We start from the raw sequence: 22,170 nt of genomic DNA, 5'->3' as shown, positions 1-22,170 counted from the left end.
AGGGACTAAAACAGAAAAACATTACAGACATCATGAACTTGAATCTCACTACCATTTATGGTAAACAAGGAAAGACACCATGAAAGAGTCAATAGAAGCTTGAGCAGTTTAGCCTTCTTCCTTTTGTTTTCCAACTTCAATTTCATCTTCTCTTCAATTTCATTAATGATGCAACCTAGTTCTTAAACTACCTCTGAGCAATTGCATCCAATTGATTTTTTAGGTTTAGTTGATGTGCTGCGTTCAAGTTCATCATCCCATATGAATAACTTGCAACCTAATTCCAAATGTGAACATTTCCATAATCTTCTTTTATGATTTTTGATTGAATTTGAGATGAACATCCTCATTATTTTATTGCTCTGAGTCCCAAATCCCAATTTATAGTTGCAAGCATGACAACATCAATCCATGTTTTAAATTCACTCTCATTTGCTAATCACTCCATGTTGAACTAGCAAGGAAGATAATACATGTCACTGTAGTACTCCAATTTGATTATTGTTATCACTATAATATATATATATATATATATATATATATATATATATATATATATATATATATATATATATATATATATATATATATATATATATATATATATATATATATAGAATTATAAAAAATGTGAATTAAAAATATAAAAACAAGTTTTAATAATTAATTGCATTGGTCATTATTATTTTAATCTATTTAAAAAAATAGTTTATTATCTCTTAAACGAAAAGAAAAATGAGTTTCCAGATAAGTTTTCAAGATCGGTTGTGCATTACATACTTGTATAGTTTCCAGATTCCTGCATCAGGAACGTGAAGATGAAGCAAACAAAATGAGTCTTAGGGAGGTTGAGGAATTTCTGACATCCTGGTTTCGCACTCATTTGTTTGGGTTGATTTGCCATGTTATAATTATTTCCCCTATTTTCTTGTCAATCGTGTCTTATAATTTACCTCACACCGTTGACGATTTGATTTCTTGATTCTAAGGTTTTGCTCATATTTGTTTGTGTTTGTTATTTTCTTGATATGCTGCTAAGAGGAAGATCGTTAGGGTTTTGCGTATTGATATCGCGAGTTTCAAAGTTCTTTCGACTCTTCTTTTATGGTTCATGATCGGATAATCTATATATTCGTTTATACGTTTTGCAGCGATTTGGGGTTCTTAGTGAACGGCTTTAGAGAAATCAAATTTCTTCTCGGACATATGAATTGAATTGTAGACATGTTTATCTGCAGTATGGCACGGATCCCTGCATTTGATTTCTCTAGTCAAATCTTTTACAGTAGAACAATATGATTTTGATTTCTTGAATCTCAACTTTTCCAGATTATTTGCTCCGCGATGGTTTGATGTCAGGGTTTGTTGATCATGTTTTCTTTATGGATTTGTGTATTGATTTGTTTTCTCAGATTGTCAATCTCAAGAATTTATTATAGGCACTCACTTCATTTGGTAATGGATGCAATGGTTACTTCAATGAAGTTTTTGAACATGTATTTCTGCAAGATTATGTATAGAATAGCAAGACATACAAGATGAGGAATTTTGGAAGATATATCTTTTGATATTTTATTGAGGACATCTTAACTTTGTTTATCTTTGTTGGGACTTGGGAACATATGTTGTCAATGTCATTCATGATTCATGATGATTATGATAATCCGAAAAAGATACCTTCTTTGATATTGTGTCCCAAAGACCGCTCTGTACTGGATTGGAACAAAGCATCAGTTTTTGCCAGATTGTATAGTTTAAACATGTTTTTCTGCAAGATTATGGAAAATAGCAAGACATACAAGATGATGAATTTTGGAAAACATATCTTCTGATATTTTATCGAGGGCATCTTAACTTTGTTTATCTTTGTTGGGAACATATGTTGTCATTCATGATGATTATGATATTCCGAAAAAGATACCTTCTTTGATACTGTGTCCCAAAAACCGCTCTGTACTGTATTGGAATGAATCATCAATTTTTGCAGGCTATTCCTACTAATGATGCCCTTTAACTTGGTCGCCACTCTAGTTAATATGTGTGTTTTTGGTGGAACTCATGGCATGGAGAGGTTCTCATACTTTCCATTCAGCTTATATAGTGTCTTTGTTTTGGGAAAGTTGTCCTCTTATTGTTTGTCCTGCTACAGTTGGAGTTTTGTGTTTTTGTATTAGGAATGGGAGTAGAAAGCATACAAGATTCTAGTACACCTCTTTTGCTCTCCTAAATGGGTATCCCTCACTTCCTTTTGTCTTATTTGATTTATATGAATAACAGTTTTCTCGGCCAAAGTGGCGTCTGACACAACGAAGTCTAAATATTTGTCACAAAGTAAAGATAAGAACCAAGAATACTACAGATAAAATACTACAGATAAAACCAATTTTTCCAATGATTCGTTTTTTGTTATATTTATTTCTTTGCTTTGATCTTAAGACATTTGAATCAAACTCAGGACACATCTTTTCTGCAGTGTGGATTGTTAGATTTATAACCTTCATTGCAAGACAACCTCTAGTTTTGATTTGGTCATCTCTTGTAAATTCTTTTTCGTTTAATTACTCTCTATAGAACATATGTCATATATATTGATTTGCTATTTACTGTTTGGTGTTGCAGGAGAGGAATTCTTTTGATTTCTTGATTCTAAAGTTTGCTTCTATTATGGTCAATTTTCTTTTATTTTTGATTCCTTGACTTAAGGGTTAGCTAATCTTTGTTTTTTATGTGCTAAAGGAGATCATTAAGAATTTTCATTTTGAAATGCTTTTGTCAGATTGTATAGTTTCTATAACTTTTAGATTCACTTCTTCATTTATAAATTAAAAGATGCATTTTTCCGTTTCACAGAAATTTGAGAAGTTTGGATATCTATAACATCTATAACATCTTGATACAACATACAAAAACGGAGAATAACCTTCTTCATAGGATGGAGCTTAGCATTTTGATTTTTGATTTGGTGACCTCTAAAAAATTCTTTCCATTTTCAATATATCTTTATTGATTCTAAAAACATATCTTCCTTGATATGGTTTACTCTTTGGTGTTACAGATTATCTAATATGTGAAGACATGATTTCTTCTAGTTCTATCTTCCTCTTGTTTGATCTTCATGGTGAATATTTTGGTTTATTGTTTCTTTGGTTTGATTTGGTTGTTGTTAGTTTTAACCTTGAAGGATATTGTTTACTATTATTTTGTCAGGATTTTAAATGATTGTTCTTTTTCGTCAACTTTTTTTCTTGGTCGTTGTGTTTTATTTGTTCCAAGCATTTATTGGCAACTAGCCGGAGTTTTGGTGTGAATTCTCTATCTTTGATGTACTGCAGATTGATTTCAAATAATGGTAATTTTTTGTATTTATCACCATATTTGAATTGCTAATTGAAATATGTACTATTTTTTGTCATGTAGAGTGTTTTGTGTAGTATCAAGCAATGTGTAATCAAGAAATCAGGTTTTTTTTTTGTGCACTCTTCTTGGATTGTGATTTGTTTTCATTTCATTTTTTCTATATAGAGTTTTATTGCATACCTGTAATAGTTTTCAGATGTGATACTTTTCCTTTGATGGCATGTCTTGCTAGAGTTTGAGTTTGTGTTTCTGCACCAGGAATGTGAATATGAAGCAAATAAAATTAGTACATCTTAGGGAGGTTGAGGAATTTCTGACAACCTGGTTTCACACTCATTTGTTCTTGTCAACTGTGTCTTAAATAAGTATAAGAATAAGGATTTTCTTCACGTTCAATACTTTTCTTTTGATGTCATGTCATCTTAGGGAGGTTGAGGAATTTCAGACAACCTGATTAGGTGCACTATTGGTCGCTTTGATTTTCCTTGTTATAATTATTTCCCATATTTTCCTTGTCACAGGGGGATATGTTAAGTTCTCAAAGATTATCAACCACTTGTGTTTACTTTGGTTTTACAAGGGAATTTTAAAAGCTGTGGTGGCCAATATTAAGGACATGCTTAGAGCGCCCTTTAGATTTGATGGTTCATATTTTTATTGAAAAGCCCTTTAGATTTGACGGTGCATATTTTTCTTGAAAATGTACTCGTGTTGTAATAGTTATTTTTCTGGTAATGTAATGTGCTAATGTTAGTTCAATCTTCCTCTTATTTGATATTCAAGTTTTTTATATTCTCTCTTTCTTTTTCCTTGGTTACATTGGTCTTTAATGTAGGGGTTTGACTTTGATCTGGTTCTTGCTGGTCTTGCTTGAGTTTGAATCAATTGCACTTAGGATTTGATCTGGCTTACTGTGCTGAAGCAATCCTTGGTTTATTTAATACTGTAACTTATTTTTATCAGTGTTCCTCAGTTGATTCTTGTTGTATATCCCTGGTTTATAACTTGTATATATTTGTTCTATAATAATAGTCCCCTCCCTTGACTGATTGCACAACATTGCTTAACAGTATTGTTGAGTATATCTCTTTTCGTCACCTTCTCTGGATGTGGAAATTCATCAACTTGTGGGCGTGTGATGATCTAAATCAAAGAGAGGTACTCGTCTCTTCTCTACGGTGCACAAGGATTTCATCGAGCATCAGAATTTGCTATTGTCTACTCTGTTATTATTTCAGTAGCTTTACTGTACTACACTTTTACTAAATGTTATTTACTAAATGTTATGTTTGTTAATGGATATAATAGTACACAGCATTAAGCCCAAGATTGTAGAAATTTTGCTGCACAGGGGATTAGGAATGGGAGTATAAAGCATAGATTCTAGTACACCTCTTTTGCCCTCCTGAGAGTAAGGAACTCTGCAGTGTGATATGTAAGAGTAAGACTAACAATTATAATTTAGTACACCTCTTTTGCTCTCCTAAATCGGTATCCCTCAATTCCTTTGTCTTATTTGATTTATAAGAATAAGAGTCTTCTTGGCCAAAATGGTATCTGACACATGACACGGTGTAGTAGTGTAAATATTTGTCACCAATGACCAAGTACAAATAAGAACCAAGAACACTACAGATAAAACCAATTTTTTCAATGATTCATTTTGTTTCATATTTATTTCTTTGCTTTGATGTCAAGACATTTGAATTAAACTCAGACCATCTTTTTTGTAATGTGGTTTGTAAATTCTTTTCGTTTAATGATTCTATAGATCATATATTTATTGGTTTGCTTGTATTTTCTCGCGTTTCTTGATTTGTTGGTCAGATTTTCTTGATTTCTTAACTTAAGGGTTAGCTACTCTTTGTTTTTTTATGTGCTAAAGAAAATCATTAATAATTTGCATATTGTTTCTATAACCTTTAGATTCAATTCTTCATTTAATAATTAAAAGATACATTTATCTGTTTCACAGCAAGCTGAGAAGTTTGGATATCCATAATAGTTTGATACGACAGACAAGAACAGAGAATAACTCAAGATAACTTCATCAAGGTTTTTCAATGGGTCATTTTTTACTCTTTTTATTTTCGGGCTTTGATTGCAAGACATACAAATTGAATTTTGAATGTGATTATATGCAGCTTGCTTGTTGAGCTATAATAACCTTCTTCATAGGATGGCGCTTAGCGTTTTGATTTTTGATTCGGTGACCTCTAATAAATTTTTGGTTTCATGATTTTAGGTTTGATTTTGTTGTTAGTTTTAACCTTGAAAGTTATCGTGCTTACTATTATTTTCAGGGTTTTAAATGATTGTTCTTTTGCGTCAACTTTTATTCTCGATTTACTCCTTTATATCACGTAGTTGTTACATGTGAGAGATAAGTATTGATGTGTGGGGTGAGATTAATCCTATTGTGTAGTCTTGTTTTACTCCTTTATACTTCCATTGCAAAGGTTTTTGACTTATAATCTTCCATTACAAAGGATTTTGGAGAAATTTGGAAAGCTTTGTTGTGGGCTTCTTTGTAACTATAATCTTCTGTTACTATTTATTCTTTTTTAAATTCTTTTTGTAAGTTATGATTTATAATGATGATTGTACTCTTAAAAAGATATCCTCTTCCTTGCAGTGGTTAAAGTAATCCTCTGTATTAGGATGAAGAAATTGTCATTTCATATGGGAACACTATTTTGCAAATTGGATGGAAATCTGTTCCACTGAATGTTGTGATACATACTTCATCATCCATACTGTTGCTAGGCCTTAATTTGGCGGTCATCTCAACTTAGACTCTTCACATTTCAATTTTTTTCATATTCAACATCTACTGTTCCTTGTGATTTGCTATGGAATTTGTGACAGGAAGACATTCACTTACTGCGTTCAGCCTGGGGTAAAAATCAGTTTTTGTATTACATACATGTATTTGATTTCGCATTTTTTATACTTCTTTTATGATGGCATGTCTTGCTACAGTTAGAGTTTGTGTTTTTGCACCAGCAACGTGAATATGAAGCTTATAAAATAAATACATCTCAGGGAGGTTGAGGAATTTCAGACAACCTGGTTTAACACTCTTTTTGTGTTTCTTCTCGTTAGATACTTTGCTTCTGATTGCATGTCTTGCTACATTTGGCACACTATTGTACGTCCCGGGTTGATTTGCCTGGTTATAATTGTTTCCCATATTTTCTTGTCAATTGTGTCTTATTAAGTATAAGAATAAGAATTTTCTTTTCCAAATAGATGTCACTCATGGAATCTGCAATTTTCATTTCCAAATACTTGTGCTTTCTTGTGGTGATCGTTTCTCTTATTGAGTTCTTCACGGTTAGTTTTTTCGATTCTTTCATGAGTGGTTGATAATCTTTATCAATCACTCACGGTTAGTTTTTTCGTATCCTTGAAATGTACTCGTATTGTAATATTCTCTCTTGTCTGTGTCAATGTAATGTGCTAATGTTGATTTTTGTGTTTTATTGTTTTCAGAATTACAAGTTTTAAGCATTAGAAGATCTTGATTTTGTGATCTCTTGTAACTTTTCCTTTTGATAATATGCTTAGGTTTTTGATATAATGCTTCATTTGATAATTGTTCAATGCTGTTAAAATGAGAAGAATATTGACACACAATTATTTGTATTGCAGCGAGCTGATTTTTAGATATCTATAGAAGTTTGCAGTTCATGATTACAACGGATAAGAACAATAATGGTATTGAAATGATATGTTCTTTATTATTTTTAAAATTAGAAGAATTTTGATTCCGGTTTATCAAAATATTATTCAATAATGCATGGAGGCTGAGTTTTGATTTGATGATTTTTTTTTTAAACTCTAAGTTTTCAGTAATTCTCTATCCTTTTTAATTTTTTTGACACAAATAATTCTTTATCCCTTTTGAAAGCATATTATTCTTGATCTTTATTCTTAAAAAATACCTTCTTTAATACAATGGCCTACTAATCCGTACATGATTTTGCTGGATTGGAGCGAAGCATTAATTTTTGCTGACTGTGTGTCAGACACTCATTATTGTTGCCCTTTAATTTGGTCATCCCTTTAGTCTATATGTGTGTTTTAGGTGGAACTCATAGCATGCAGAGGTTTACATACTTTCCCTTCAGCCTATAATGTCTTTGTTTTGGGAGAGTTTTGTGTTTTGTATTAGGAATGGGAGTATAAAGCATACAAGATTCTAGTAAACCTCTGTTGCTCTCCTAAATGGTATCCCTCACCTCCTTTGTCTCATTTGATTATAAGAATAAGAGTCTTCTCAGCCAAAGTGGTATCTGACATAGTGTAAATATTTGTCACCAAGTACAGATAAGAACAAAGATTAATTTTTTGTCTTCCAATGATTAATTTTTTGTTATATTTATTTCTTTGCTTTGATGTGAAGACATTTGAATTAAACTTATAACATCTTTTCTGCAGTGTGGTTTGTCAAATTAATAACCTTAATTGCAAGACAGCCTTGAGGTTTGATTTGGTCAACTCTTGTAAATACTATTTGGTGTTGCAGGAGAGGAATTCTTTCGATTTCTTGATTATAAAGTTTCCTTGTGTTGTGTTCTATTTTCTCTCATTTCTTGAGTCCTTGATTCGCTATCTAGTCTTCGTTTTTGTATGTGCTAAAGGAGATCATTAATAATCTGCATATTGAAATGCTTTTATCAGAGTGTATTGTTTCTATACTTTTAAATTCAATTCTTCATTTAATAATTAAGAGATGCATTATTTGTTTCACAGCAAGCTGAGAGAAGTTTGGATTTCCATAGTGTCTTGATACAACCGAAAAGAACGGAGAATAACTTAAGATAACTACATCAAAGTATTTCAATGGGTCTTTGTTAGTGTTAAGAGTCCCACATCGGACAATATATGGCCTGAACGTGTCCTTATAAGTGGGGGCAATCCTCACCCTACAAGCCGGTTTTGTAGGGTTGAGTTAGGCCTAACCACACTTCTTAACATGGTATCAGAGCCTGGTTTAAGATCCGGTGGGCCACCTTCTATGGTTTCCGCTATCGGGCCACCCACCGTTCATTTCCATGCTCCAGTTGTCTAGTCCTGGGCGTGAGGGGGTGTGTTAAGAGTCCCACATCGGACAATATATGGCCTGAACGTGTCCTTATAAGTGGGGGCAATCCTCACCCTACAAGCCGGTTTTGTAGGGTTGAGTTAGGCCTAACCACACTTCTTAACAGTTAGTATTTTTATTTTTGGGGTTTGATTTCAAGGCATACAAATTGAATTTTGGATGTGAATTTATGCAGCGTGGTTGTAGAACTATAATAACCTTCATAGGATGTATCGTATACTCCATCATCTTTTGCAGGTTGTGTCGTATACTTCATAATCTATACTATTGCTAGGCTTTAATTTGGTCATCTGTACTTAGAGACTCTTCACATTTCTGTCTTTTTCATACTCAGCATCTACTTTTATCAGTTCCTTGTGATTTGCTACGAAACCTATGACAAGAAGACATTCACATACTTTGCGTACGGCCTTGGATAAGATCGATTATTCTATTTACGCATGTGTACTAGTTTTTGGATTTGTGATACTTTTTTTTTATGGCATGTCTTGCTACTGTCGGACTTTTTGTGTTTCTGCATCAGGATCGTGAATAAGTACATCTTAGGGAGGTTGAGGAATTTCAGACAACCTGGTTTGGCACTCTTTTGTTCGAGTTGATTTTCCATGTTATAATTATTTCCCCTATTTTCATGAGTTCTATGTGGTGGGCATCACAGGGGAATATGTTAAGTTCTTTGTGGCAGAGGTTATCAACCACTTCTGTTTACTTTGGTATTACAGGAGATTTTTAAAGCTATGGTGGACATTATTAGGACATGCTTTGAGCACCCTGAATTTAACGGTTCATTTTTCTTTGAAAATGTACTTGTGTTGTAATAGTTTCCTTTCTATGGCAATGTAATTTAGTAATGTTAATTTGTGTATAATTGTTTTTCAGAATTAGAAATCTTATCATTCGGAGATCTTGATTTGGTGATCTCTCGTAACTTTTTGTTTTAGTATTTTTTTATCAGTTCTGAGAATATTTCTTGATATGTTATTTCTGAGAATATGCTTTGTATGATGATTTCTTTCTGGTTTCTTGATTCCGAGGTTTGAATTTGTTCTTGGCTTTTATCGCCATACATGTGAATTAAATATTGCTCTGTTTTATGCAGTGTAGTGTAGAATATCAATTTGTGTATAAACTATAAAGTCTATCTTTTACAAATGTTTGTTCTACATTTCGGTTTTTTTTTCATACAGTGAAAAAGATTACATAATTTTGGAGACGGACAAATCGGCAGGCCTCTCTCTCTCTGTTATGATACTAATCTGCGACTTGGCTTAGAGAATTCTTTCATATCATTTAATTATTGTCTGTTGTTGTTGACAAAGTAAGTTTATTTTCCACCAAGTTTACTGTAGAACAAAATTTTTCATAATTCTCAATCACACACTCACCTTTTTAGTTGTTCTAGAGTGGAGAACCAAATTTTCTGTAGAACAAAAGTTTTCTTAATTCTCAATCACACACTCACCTTTTTAGTTGGTCTAGAGTGGAGAAATCTTCTATTTTGTTGCTTAAAAAGATAATACCTTCTTAAATACAGTGGCCAAGAGACTGCTCTGTACATGATTTTGTTGGATTGGAATGAATCATCAACTTTTGCAGGTTGTATAGTAGGGCACTATTTTACATGTGTGTTTTCTGTGGAACTCATGGAATGCAGAGGTTCACAAACTTCCATTCAGCTTATATTGTGTCTTTGTTTCGGGATACTTGTACTCTTATTGTTTGGAGTTTTGTGTTTTTGTATTAGGAATGGCAGTATAAAGCATACTCTTAAGAATAAGGAACTCTGCAGTGTGATATATAGACCAACAGTTATACTCTAGTACACCTCTTTTCCTCTCCTAAATGGGTATCCCTCACTTCCTTTGTCTTATTTGGTTTATAAGAATAACAGTCTTCTCGGCCAAAGTGGTATCTGACACAGTGGAGAAGTGTGAATATTTGTCAACAAGTACAGATATGAATCCAATTTTTACAATGATTCATTTATATTTATATGTATTTCTTTGCTCAAGACATTTGAATTAAACTCAAGACACAGTGGACAAGTGTGATTTGTCAAATTAATAACCATTGCAAGACAGCCTCAAGTTTTATATGGTCATCTCTTTTAAATTTCTTTTCATTTAATAACTCTTGATAGAGCATATATTTCTTGATATGTTATTTACTCTTTGGTGTTGCAGGAGAGGAATTCTTTTGATTTCTTGATTCTTAAGTATGCTTGTGTTGTGTTCAACTTTCTTTTGTTTCTTGATTCCTTGATTCGCAGGCCAAAAGTTTCTGATTTCTTGTGTTCAACTTTCTCTTCTTTCTTAACGTAAGGGTTAGCTAGTTTTTGTTTTTGAATGTGCTAAAGGAGATCATTAGTAACTTGCATTTTGAAATGCTATATTTTAATAACTTTTAGATCCAGTTCTTCATTTAATAAGTAAGAGATGCATTTATCCGTTTCACAACAAGCTGAGAAGTTTAGATATCCATAATGGCTTGATAGGACAGACAAGAACAGAGAATAACTCAAAGATAACTTCATCAAAGTTTTTCAATTGGTCATTTTTTACTATTTCATTTCCGGGCTTTGATTGCAAGACATACAAATTAAATTTTGAAAGTGATTTTATGCAGCTTGCGTGTCGAATAATAACCTTCTTCGGAGGATGGTGCTTAGTGTTTTGATTTTTGATTCGGCGACCTCTAATAAATTCTTTTCATTTTCAATGTTTCTTTATCGACTCTGAAAGCATATCTTCCTTGATTTGGTATTTTCTCTTTGCTGTTGCAGGATATCTAGTATGTGAGCGCGTGATTTCTTCTGGTTTGATCTTCGTGGTTAATTTTTTGGTTTTTTGATTTTAGGTTTGATTTGGTTGTTAGTTTTAACCTTAAAAGTTATTGTGTTTACTATTATTTTCAGGGTTTTAAATGATTGTTCTTTTGCGTCAGCTTTTCTTCTCGATTTACTCCTTCATGTCACATAGCTGTTACATGCGAGGGATAAGTATTGATGTGCGGTGTGAGATTAATCTTACCGTGTAGTCTTGTTTTAATCCTTTATACTTGTAAAGTCAACCTTGGGGTTTTTTTGATCTCATAAATGCTACTATTTTCTTACAATTTAGGTTTTTGACTTATAATCTTCCATTGCAAAGGATTTTGGAGAAATTAGGAAAGCTTTGTTGGTCCTTTGTAACTATAATCTTCACTAACTTTTTTTAAAAATTATTTTTGTAAGTTATGATTTATGATGATGAATATACTCTTAAAAATATATCTCGTTCCTTGCAGTGGTCAAAGTAATCCTCTGTATTAGGATGAAGAAATTGTCATATGGGAACAAAATTTTACAAATTGGATGAAAATCTGTTCTACTGAATATTGTGTCGTATACTTCATCATCCATACTATTGCTAGGCCTTAATATGGCGGTCATCTCTACTTAGACTCTTCACATTTAAGTGTTTTTCATATTTAACATCTACTTTTGTCAGTTCCTTGTGATTTGTTATGGAATTTGTGACAGGAAGATATTCACATACTGTGCTCAGCCTGGGATATGATCGGTAGTAGTATTGCTTGCATACATGTATTAAGTTTCGCATTTGTGATACTTCTTTTTTGATGGTATGTCTTGCTACAGTTAGAGTTTGTGTTTCTTCATCAGTAACGTGAATATGAAGCTTACAAAATAAATACATCATAGGGAGGCTGAGGAATTTAAGACAACCTGGTTTGGCACTCTTTGTTTCTTCTTGTTTGATACTTTTCTATTGATGGATTGTCATGCTACCATTGGAGTTTTTATGTTTCTGCATCAGAAAAGCAAATATGAAGTGTAGAGAATTGAATATTTGGTGAAATGCTTGAGTTCCTAATGCACTCAAGTAATTTGATTATATACACACTAGAGAGTAAATACAAGATAAAATTTTCAAGGATGTGCTAGTTCCTAGATACATGCATGTAATTTTCTAGGCATAGACTCCTAGGTACATGTATTGACTCCTAAATACAAATTTATAATTCGAATATTTTATAATTCCAACACTCCCCCTCAAGCTGGTGAATGGATATCAATCATTCCCAGCTTGCTAGTCAATTGATTGAAACGATCATGTGGCATGCCTTTTGTTAACACATCTGCTAGTTGATGCCTAGAAGGAATGTAGGATGTAGCTATTAAACCACTGTCTAGTTTTTCCTTGATGAAATGGCGGTCAATCTCAATGTGTTTGGTCCTGTCATGCTGAACATGATTATGAGCAATACTGATTGTTGACTTGTTGTCACAAAACAACTTCATAGGCCCTTCACATTGTATTTTCAGATCATTTAGAATGATCCTCATCCAAAGTAACTCACAAATTCCTTGAGCCAAAGCTCAAAATTCTGCCTCAGCGCTTGATCGAGCCACTACATTTTGTTTCTTACTTCTCCATGTGACAAGGTTCCCACACAAGAGGGTGCAAAAACCCGAAGTGGATCTTCTATCACTAATTGATCCTGCATAGTCAGCATCGGTGTAGGCTTCTATAGTTAAGCTTCCACCTCTTTTGAACAATAGTCCTCTTCCTGGAGTAGCCTTGAGGTATTGCAAGATGCGATCAACAGATTGTAAGTGTCGCATTCTCGGGTCATGCATAAATTGACTCACTACACTGACTGCATAAGCCAAGTCAGGTCTAGTGTGTGCCAGGTAAATCAACTTCCCTACCAACCTCTGATATTGGACTCTGTCAACTTTGGCACTTTCTTCTTCAAGGCTCAACTTGTGGTTTTGCTCTATGGGAACACTTGAAGGTTTGCATCCTAGTTTCCCAGTTTCCTGCAAGAGATCGAGTATATACTTCCTTTGAGATATGAAAATGCCTTGGTTTGAGTAAGCAATCTCAATTCCCAAAAAATACTTGAGTTGTCCAAGGTCCTTCATCTCGAATTCTACCGATAGTTTTTCCTTTAGCAATTGTTTCTCTGCGTGATCATCTCCTGTAATAATAATATCATCAACATAAATAATTAGTCAGTTTTCCTTCATGCGAGTGCTTAAAGAAAAGAGTGTGATCTCCTTGACTCTGCTTGTAGCCTAAGTACACCATTGCTTTTATGAATCTTCCAAACCATGCTCTAGGAGATTGTTTTAGCCCATATAAGGCTTTCCTTAATCGACACACCTTGTTGGATCCACATGAAGGACCAAATCCCGGCGGGATTTCCATGTACACCTTCTTCTAAGTTTCCATGCAAGAATGCATTTTTGACATCAAATTGTTGTAATTCCCATCCAAAGTGAGCAGCAAGAGATAATAAGATTCGAACAGTGTTCATTTTCGCAACTGGAGCAAAGGTTTCCTCATAATCTATGCCATATGTTTGTGTGTATCCTTTTGCTACTAGTCTGGCTTTTTAACGATCAAGAGTACCATCTGATTTGTGTTTTACTGTGTAGATCCACCTGCAACCAACGGGTTTCTTGCCTTCCCGTCTATCAACAATCTCCCAAGTTCCATTTTTTCAAGAGCTTTCATTTCCTCATCCATGGCTTGGACCCAATTTCTATCTTTCAATGCCTCTTGAGCAGATGATGGGATGACCACAGAGTCAACTGCAGAAATAAAACTTTGATGCTGCAAGGAAAGATTTTTAGTGGAGACAAATTGAGATATAGGGTATTTGGCACATGACCTTTTCCCTTTCCTTAAAGCAATAGGCAAATCATCTGTATTAGTGTCGCAAGTGTCAGAGCTATGGGTATCACTAATAGGATTATGAGTTTCAACACACTTACCTCCGGTTCTGGCAATTGGAGTTGTGTTTGGAGCAGGTCGGGCTTACTTCTTCTTTGATACACCAAGGTTGGCTCACCAGCCTTAGTTTTTGTTGGAATGGAAGATGATGGTTCCTGCAAAACAGACGACAAAGGAGGGACAGAAATAGAAGCAGGCGACTCAGATTCTGTATTTGGAGAAGCAGGATCAATAATAGGAGGATCAGTAATAGGACTTGACACAGGATTCACAGCCGACTCAGGAGACTCAATTGTAGGACCGGTAATAGGACTTATGAGAGGAGTCATGGGCAACTCAGGTAGGACTAAAAATTCGGAATCAGATTCTACATTCTGATTGCTCTCCCCCTGAAGCTGAGGACGAGAGAAGTATGCTAAATTCTCATGAAATGTGACATCTTTAGAGACAAAGTACTTACGACTAGGAGGATGATAGCATTTATATCCTCTCTTGTTTGGGAGATAGCCAACAAAGATGCATCTGGCTGCGCGGGGGTCCAACTTAACCGGCTTGTAGGGTGAGGATTGCCCCCACTTATAAGGACATGTTCAAGCCATATATTATCCGATGTGGGACTCTTAACACACCCCCTCACGCCCAGGACTAGACAATTGGAGCGTGGAAATAAATGGTGGGTGACCCGATAGCGGAAACCATAGAAGGTGGCCCACCGGATCTTAAACGAGGCTCTGATACCATGTAGAGAATTGAATATTTGGTGAAATGCTTGAGTTCCTAATGCACTCAAGTAATTTGATTATATACACACTTGAGAGTAAATACAAGATAAAATTTTCAAGGATGTGCTAGTTCCTAGATACATGCATGTAATTTTCTAGGCATAGACTCCTAGGTACATGTATTGACTCCTAAATACAAATTTATAATTCGAATATTTTATAATTCCAACATGAAGCTACAAATAGAGTGAATCTTAGGGAGATTAAGGAATTTCGAACAACCTAGTTTGGCGCTCTATTGTTTGGCTCAGGTTGATTTTCCTGGTTATTAATTATTTTCCATATTTTCTTGTCAATTGTGTCTTATATAAGTATAAGAATAAGATTTTTTTTTCCAAATGGATGTTACTCACGGAAACTGATGGGATTCTCAAGTGGCAGTGATGAAATCGCGAGACTGATAGAGGTTCTTAATGACATTCAATACATACATCATATCAAGGTCTCTACATATATAAGGAAAGAAAATATTGCTATGAGCTTTCAAATGAAAAGGAAGCCAGTATGATAAAAAAATTGAGAGACAACTTGAACCTATTTTTATTGATCCCAACCAAAATGGTTGGAATTTTTTCATAGGTGGGATCTTACCACCAAGCTATCGACCACACCGTCCGACCATTGATGCCATAAGATATATAATTTTGCCATAAGTTATGCTATTTGAGCTAAAGAATGTATGAGCCACTTACTAAAGGCTTATTGACAACCTTTATCTTAAACATTTTGGTTAAAACATGGAGATCTAAATGGAAGGAGTGATACATAGTATCATTTTAAGGACATGTGAATCACATTTGAACATGTCAAAAAGTATATCATGAGGATAAACCTAGAAACTACACTTTTGGGGTTCAGTAAGGAGAATTATTAGGATTCATGATTGACCAAAAGGGTTTGAAGTCAATCATCATAAGTGCATATAAATACTCGAGATGAAAAGTATGAAATCCATCTAAGAGGGACAACTAATATAAAAATGGAGGAAGAAACTCAGGAGGTCAAATGATTATTTTTCAAACTATACTATTATAGATTATAGATGATAAACTATGTGAGCTTGCATTAGATTCAAACATAAGAGTTGTCATCGACTCACTTGATGCGGTCAGAGAAATAGCATATATAATTGAGTATGACATATTGATTAACCATGAAAACTAGCAAATAGTTGGAAAAGTTGTATTAGATTAACTATATACTCAGAAAATGATCATATTAGCTGGAAGACCTAGCTAGAAAAATCATGTCGAAGGTTGTAGAATGTGATACACCTCAAATTTCTTCGCGATTAGTTTTTTCGATTCTTTTACGAGTTCTAAGTGGTAGGTGTCATACGGGGATATGTTAAGTTCTTTTGGCAAAGATTATCAACCACTTATGTTTACTTGGGTTTTACAGGTGATTTTAAAAGTTGTGGTGCATATTATTTAGGACATGCTTAGAGCGCCATTGGGTTTAACGGTTCATTTTTCCTTGAAAAAGTACTCGTGTTGTAATATTTGCTTCTCTATGGCAATGTAGTGTGCTAATGTTAATTTTTGTGTTTAATTGTTTTCAGAATTACAAGCTTTAATCATTAGGAGATCTTGATTTGGTGATCTCTTGGAACTTTTCGTTTTGATAACCTGTGTAGGTTTGTTTTTGGTATAATGCTTCATTTGATAAACATTCAATGCTGTTAAAATTAAAAGAATATTGACACGCAATTATTAGTTTTGCAGCGAGCTGATTTCTAGATATCTGGAGCAGGTTGCAGTTCTTGATTACAATGGATAAGAATGATAATGGTATAGAATGATACGTTCTTTATTATTTTTATTTTAGGATTTGATTACAAGACATGCAGTTTGAATTCTAGACCTGGTTTTCTGGTTTGTCAAAATAATATTCAATAAAGCATCGAGGCTGAGTTTTGATTTGATGATTTTTTAAAAAAAAGAGTTTTCAATAATTCTTTATCCCTTTTGACAGCATATAATTCTTGATCTTTTATTCTTCATGTTTTGTATTCTGATTTCTTTTTGGTTTCTTGATTCTGAGGTTTGATTTCGTTCTTGGCTTTTATCGCCATACATGTAAATTGTAATCTAGTTCTGTTTTCTAGAATAACATTCTGTATAGTATCAAGCCTCTCTTAAGGGTTTTTCCCATCAATACTACTACTTTTCTCTTACAAATGTTTGTTCTACATTTGGGTTTTTATTTTAGACAGTGCAAAAGTTTACATAATTTTCGAGGCATCCGGACAAATTGGCCGGCCTCTCTCTGTTATAATAACCTTCTTCATAGGATGTATCATATACTTCATCATCTTCTGCAGGTTGTCATATACTTCATAATCCAAAATATTGCTAGGGATTAATTTGGTCATCTAGAGACTCTTCACATTTCTGTCTTTTTCATACTCATCATCTACTTTTATTAGTTCCTTGTGATTTGCTACGGAACCTATGACAAGAAGACATTCACATACTTTGTGTTCAGCCTTGGATTAGATCAATTATTGTATTTAATCATGTGTATTAGTCTTTCGATGGCATGTCTTGCTACAGTTGGAGTTGTTGTGTTTGGGCATCAAGATCGTGAATAAGTACATCTTAAGGAGGTTGAGGAATTTCAAACAACCTGGTCTGGCACTCTTTTGTTCGGGTTGATTTGCCAGGTTATAATTTATTTCCCCTATTTTCTTGTCAATTGTGTCTTATCTTAAGAATATTAGTTTTCTTGGTGTTTGATACTTTTCTTTTGATGACATGTCTTGAAACAGTTGAAGATTTTGTGTTTTTGTATCAGGAAAGTGAATATGAAGCAGAAATTTTAGGGAGGTTAAGGAATTTCGGACAACCTGTTTTGGCACACTATTGTTCGGTTTGATATGCCTTGTTATAATTACTTCCCATATTTTCTTGTCAATTGTATCTTATATAAGTATAAGAATAAGAATTTTACCGGATGGTACTATTGCAACCAAATGTTAACCTTTTTCAGGATACTTATAGCCCGTTCAAAGACCCATTTTAGGTTATTTAGACATTTGTACAAGAAAACATAGATTTTCCATGAGTATAGGATGCAACCTATGACACACAAGGAATATGAAGATGAAGAGCACTATGACTGTTTTGGATACTTTTAGATTGTTTGGAAGATGGTTGTGCTGTTGTGATAAATGGTGGATATGTCAAAGCTCTAAAGATTCTTGCTGATATTATGGAATATGGAGTCTATTGTTGCTCCTTTTTATTTTATGTTGATGTTGACTTTGACCCAAAAAGATTATGGGTGGTATCATTTGTTTTTTGATTAATTTACTCAGTTGTTCCTTTTTTTTTTATTTGCATGATAATATGAATGATCTAGTGACATTTTTGAAATCATGTGAAATTTTCTCACTTTGTGAAAGGAACATTAATTATTGGAATTATTGGGACATAGTTACAACATTGAAAAAATAAGGTTTAATTGCACCTGTGGCCGCCTTAGTTTCAGCTTCTTAAACTAAAAGTCCCCCAGTTTAAAATTCAGGATTCGTGCCCTCAAAGTTTTACTTTGTTAGGATTTTTGAGCCCCCCTCCATTTGGCAGTATTTTTAATGACATGGCATGGAAATAAACTTGCCACATGGATAATGATTTAATGATGAATGACATGGAAATATGTTGTATTTAAAATATTTTCAGATTATTTATAAAATAAACTTAATTTGGAAAATTTATTTTTAATTCATTTAATTGGATATATAAGAATTTAATTTTGCCCTAATCCCTTTTTCAGTCTCTCTTGTTCGTCAAAATCCCTAAGCCCCTTCTCTCAGTGTTCTCCTTCATCTTCATTGCTACACTGCCAATCTCGTTTTCTCCTTCATCTCAGTGTTCTCCGTCAAAATCACTTTCCTCCAGGCTTCATCTTCTCTTTTCACCCAGTCAATCTCGTTTTTCCAAATCTTGTTTCTTTCATTCCTAATTCGTCAACCTTGATATTGTCTCAAAAGTCTGTGTCAATTGATAGCTATAGAAGTCATAGAATGAGTCAGAAATGTCACTGCGGTCTCGATGCTCCATTGATGACGGCCTGGACCGATACAAACCTAGGACGTCGCTTTTTTGGTTGTGGGATGTACAAGGTTCAAGGTTTCAAGAAGTGCAGTAACTTTGTTTGGCTTGATGAGGAAATGAACCCTAGGGCAAAAGAAGTAATTTCGAGCTTAATGGAAAAGTTGAATGAAGAAAAGCAGAGGGTTAAGGATTCAATCGCAAAAGAAGAAGAATTAAAGATGAAGATGAAACTGATAAAGAAACAATTGAAGTTTAATTGGGTCATGACCATTGTTGTGTTGGTATCATTAGTTGCAACAATAGTTATGAAATGAAGCTGTTAGTACAATTGTTGTTTAGGTCTAATTGTTGTCTTTGTTTAGGTTCAATTAATGTATAAGTTTAAGGATGTTTAGGTTCAATTTATGTTAACAGTGTATTGTTGTAATTGTATGGTTTATCAATCAATGAAGTTGTTTATTATTAAATGAACTTCTTGAGTATATTTTAGATTGTAAACAAACTGTTGGTCAACATGTTACCAAATTTAACCAAACTGATAACAACTATAATGTTAACAAATTTGACATCAACTATTTTCAAATTGAAATAACATTTAATTTGTCAACAAAATCTAACTAAAGTGTCATCAAAGTGTAACCAACAAGTCATCATTATAGCAGTAAGTTATAAAATTACATTGCATATATGAAATTATCCAAATGATGACCATTACATAAGTGGTTCAGAAGCAGCAATTTCAAAACATAACATTACAAAATATTGTTTTCATATTGAGATCCAAACTGATTACTAATCACTACAAAATACCCAAAATACCATATTGTTTTACAATCACTACAAACTGATTACTAATGCAACATTGTTACATTCAAAAAGAAAGGCATCATTGTCTCCTAATCCTGAGTTGGTTGAGGTGCCTGAGATCCTTGACCAATCTCAACTGGTTTTTCTTTTCCCTTACTCTTCTTTGCCTTTTTGGTTGTCTTAGCTTTCTTTGCCTTGTTGCCCCCTTTAGGTATCTGTCTATCAGCTACCCTCTTTCCCTTACAGCTTCTCTTGTTGTGTCTAGCTTGTCCACATTTGTTGCAAGTGACAGTTCCAAACTTCTTAGGAAGAACAAAGGGATTCTTTGGCTCATCAGATGTTTTGTTCCTCATCTTCTTAGGGCGGCCAATTGCCCTTCTCATGACAGGAGGAGACATTGGCACATGGCCAACATTGGTCCAAAGTTGTGGTCCATTATTTGGAAACACAATGTTAGTATAGCACTTTCCAAAAGTAAGCTTGCTGCAAAACAGAATTTGTGTCATAAATATAACATAAAGAAAACTAGTGAGAGACATAACTTAATGTTGTAGAATTTAATAAATACCTATAATATGGAGACACATATCCTTCAGGTTTTTTCCTAATGCTCCAAATGCAAGAGATAACATGACTGCATGGGATTCCAGACAACTCCCATTTTTTGCAGCTACATGATTCATTTTTCAGATTGACACAGTAAGTCTCAACTCCATTGGTAACTCCAAAGATGGATAAGTCATCATCACCATGCCAAGAGGGGGTCCATTTCTGTGCCTCCTGTTTGTTCTTCTCTATGATCAATTGGATTCTAGGACATATAACACCCTCATAGTCCTGCAATAGTGTCTTCTGTTTAGTTATCCTCTTTGTGATATAATGCTTGATTCCTTCCAAAAGTGTTATGATTGGCTTGTCTCGATGCTCTAAAATTTCCCTGTTAAATGCCTCACACATGTTATTAACCTGAACATCACACTTTGAAAATGTCTTGAAATGAGATCTTGACTAATATTTAGCAAGAATGTCATTCATGTCCTTCCATGCATCTGGCTTTAGAAGCTTCAACTTCTCCATTGCTCTATCAAACATAGGAACATAAGTAGCTCTAGCTGTTGCCCACATGGCCTGTTTAAGCATCAAACTAGGATGTTTCTTCTTCCAATTACCATAAAGGTGTTTGACACACATTCTTTGCTCCACATTGTCACCTAATTCTTGGATAGCAGAAACCAAACCCTACAACAATTACACATAACAGTTGAATATTAATATATAAGTGAATATTAAAAGAATTACATTTATAGTTTAGTATTACCTTCTCTTGGTCAGAAATAAAGCCATAACACCTATCATTGAATGCTCTTAAATCTTCTAGTAGTAGATGCAAGAACCACTGCCATGAGTCTTTGGTTTCAGCCTCAACAACAGCATAAGCTATTGGATATATTTGGTTGTTTGCATCTCTGCCTACAGCTGACATCAGTTGGACACCATAATCACCCTTAAGAAAACATGCATCCATTCCAATGATAGGTCTACAGTAGGTGGCAAATCCTGACTTGCAGGCATCCAAACAAATGTAGATTCTCTCAAATGCTGGATTGCCATTGTTTCCTGCACATTTAATAACCACAGTACTCTTGGGATTGGACTTCAACAACTCCTCTCCATAGCTTCTCAAGTGTCTGAATTGATCTATACCAGCACCTTGGATCATGTCGATTGAAGTCACCTTAGAAACAACTTGCATCATGAGAGCAAACTCCAAGTCGATCGAAGTCAATTACCTCGTAGTGGACGCCTTATCACTCTACAATTTCATCTTGCCGACCATAAAATCATTAGGGGTGATTATATCCATCCAATATCTAGTCTTAAAATATCTATTATCCATCGGGCAAGTTGGGACGGTTCAATGAGACCATGAAAACGACTAAAAATGTTACCAGAATAGCCAGGGGATGAGAAAGAAAGATATCGCCTACATGGCTGCCCCTTTTCCCATTGTCATCGCGAGCTAGGATCCCAGACCTGGCTTGGAGAACGAGAAACTCGCGTCCATAGAGGATTGGAAGAAAGTTTATATAGGTCCTTTGGCTTACCAAGTAACACAGATAAGCACCTTGCTTTCCGAAGAAGAAAAGCGTGGACTAGTCGACCAACTCAGGAGAAATGTCAGATGCATCACCTGACCTCTGACAATACCAGAAAGACTAAACAAAGCCAAAGCTTTATGTACCTTTTGTAGAGAAACGCAAACCTTCTACAGTTCCCTTAAATAGGTATATTGTTGGGAAGTAAAACTGCTCACA

At 34.2% G+C, this 22,170-nt stretch overlaps 1 long non-coding RNA gene across 28 annotated transcripts; it reads left to right on the top strand.

Moving 5' to 3' along the window:
• Positions 1–713: 713 nt before the first annotated feature.
• LOC131604001 (uncharacterized) lies at positions 714–19,367 on the top strand. 28 transcript variants are annotated; one of them, XR_009284579.1, is made up of 4 exons: positions 714–16,622; positions 16,715–16,780; positions 17,546–17,655; positions 17,787–19,367. It is a non-coding gene; the product is annotated as an uncharacterized LOC131604001 (long non-coding RNA). The 28 variants fall into 28 exon arrangements; XR_009284580.1 differs by having other exon boundaries at positions 714–16,626; XR_009284572.1 differs by having other exon boundaries at positions 714–16,626; positions 17,314–17,655; positions 17,787–19,356.
• Positions 19,368–22,170: the final 2,803 nt, after the last annotated feature.

This window comes from Vicia villosa, linkage group LG5, assembly GCF_029867415.1.
Source record: "Vicia villosa cultivar HV-30 ecotype Madison, WI linkage group LG5, Vvil1.0, whole genome shotgun sequence".
Classification (NCBI taxonomy): domain Eukaryota; kingdom Viridiplantae; phylum Streptophyta; class Magnoliopsida; order Fabales; family Fabaceae; genus Vicia; species Vicia villosa.
The sequence above is the reverse complement of the archived record's forward strand: the minus strand, read 5'-3'. Positions and strand labels throughout refer to the sequence as shown.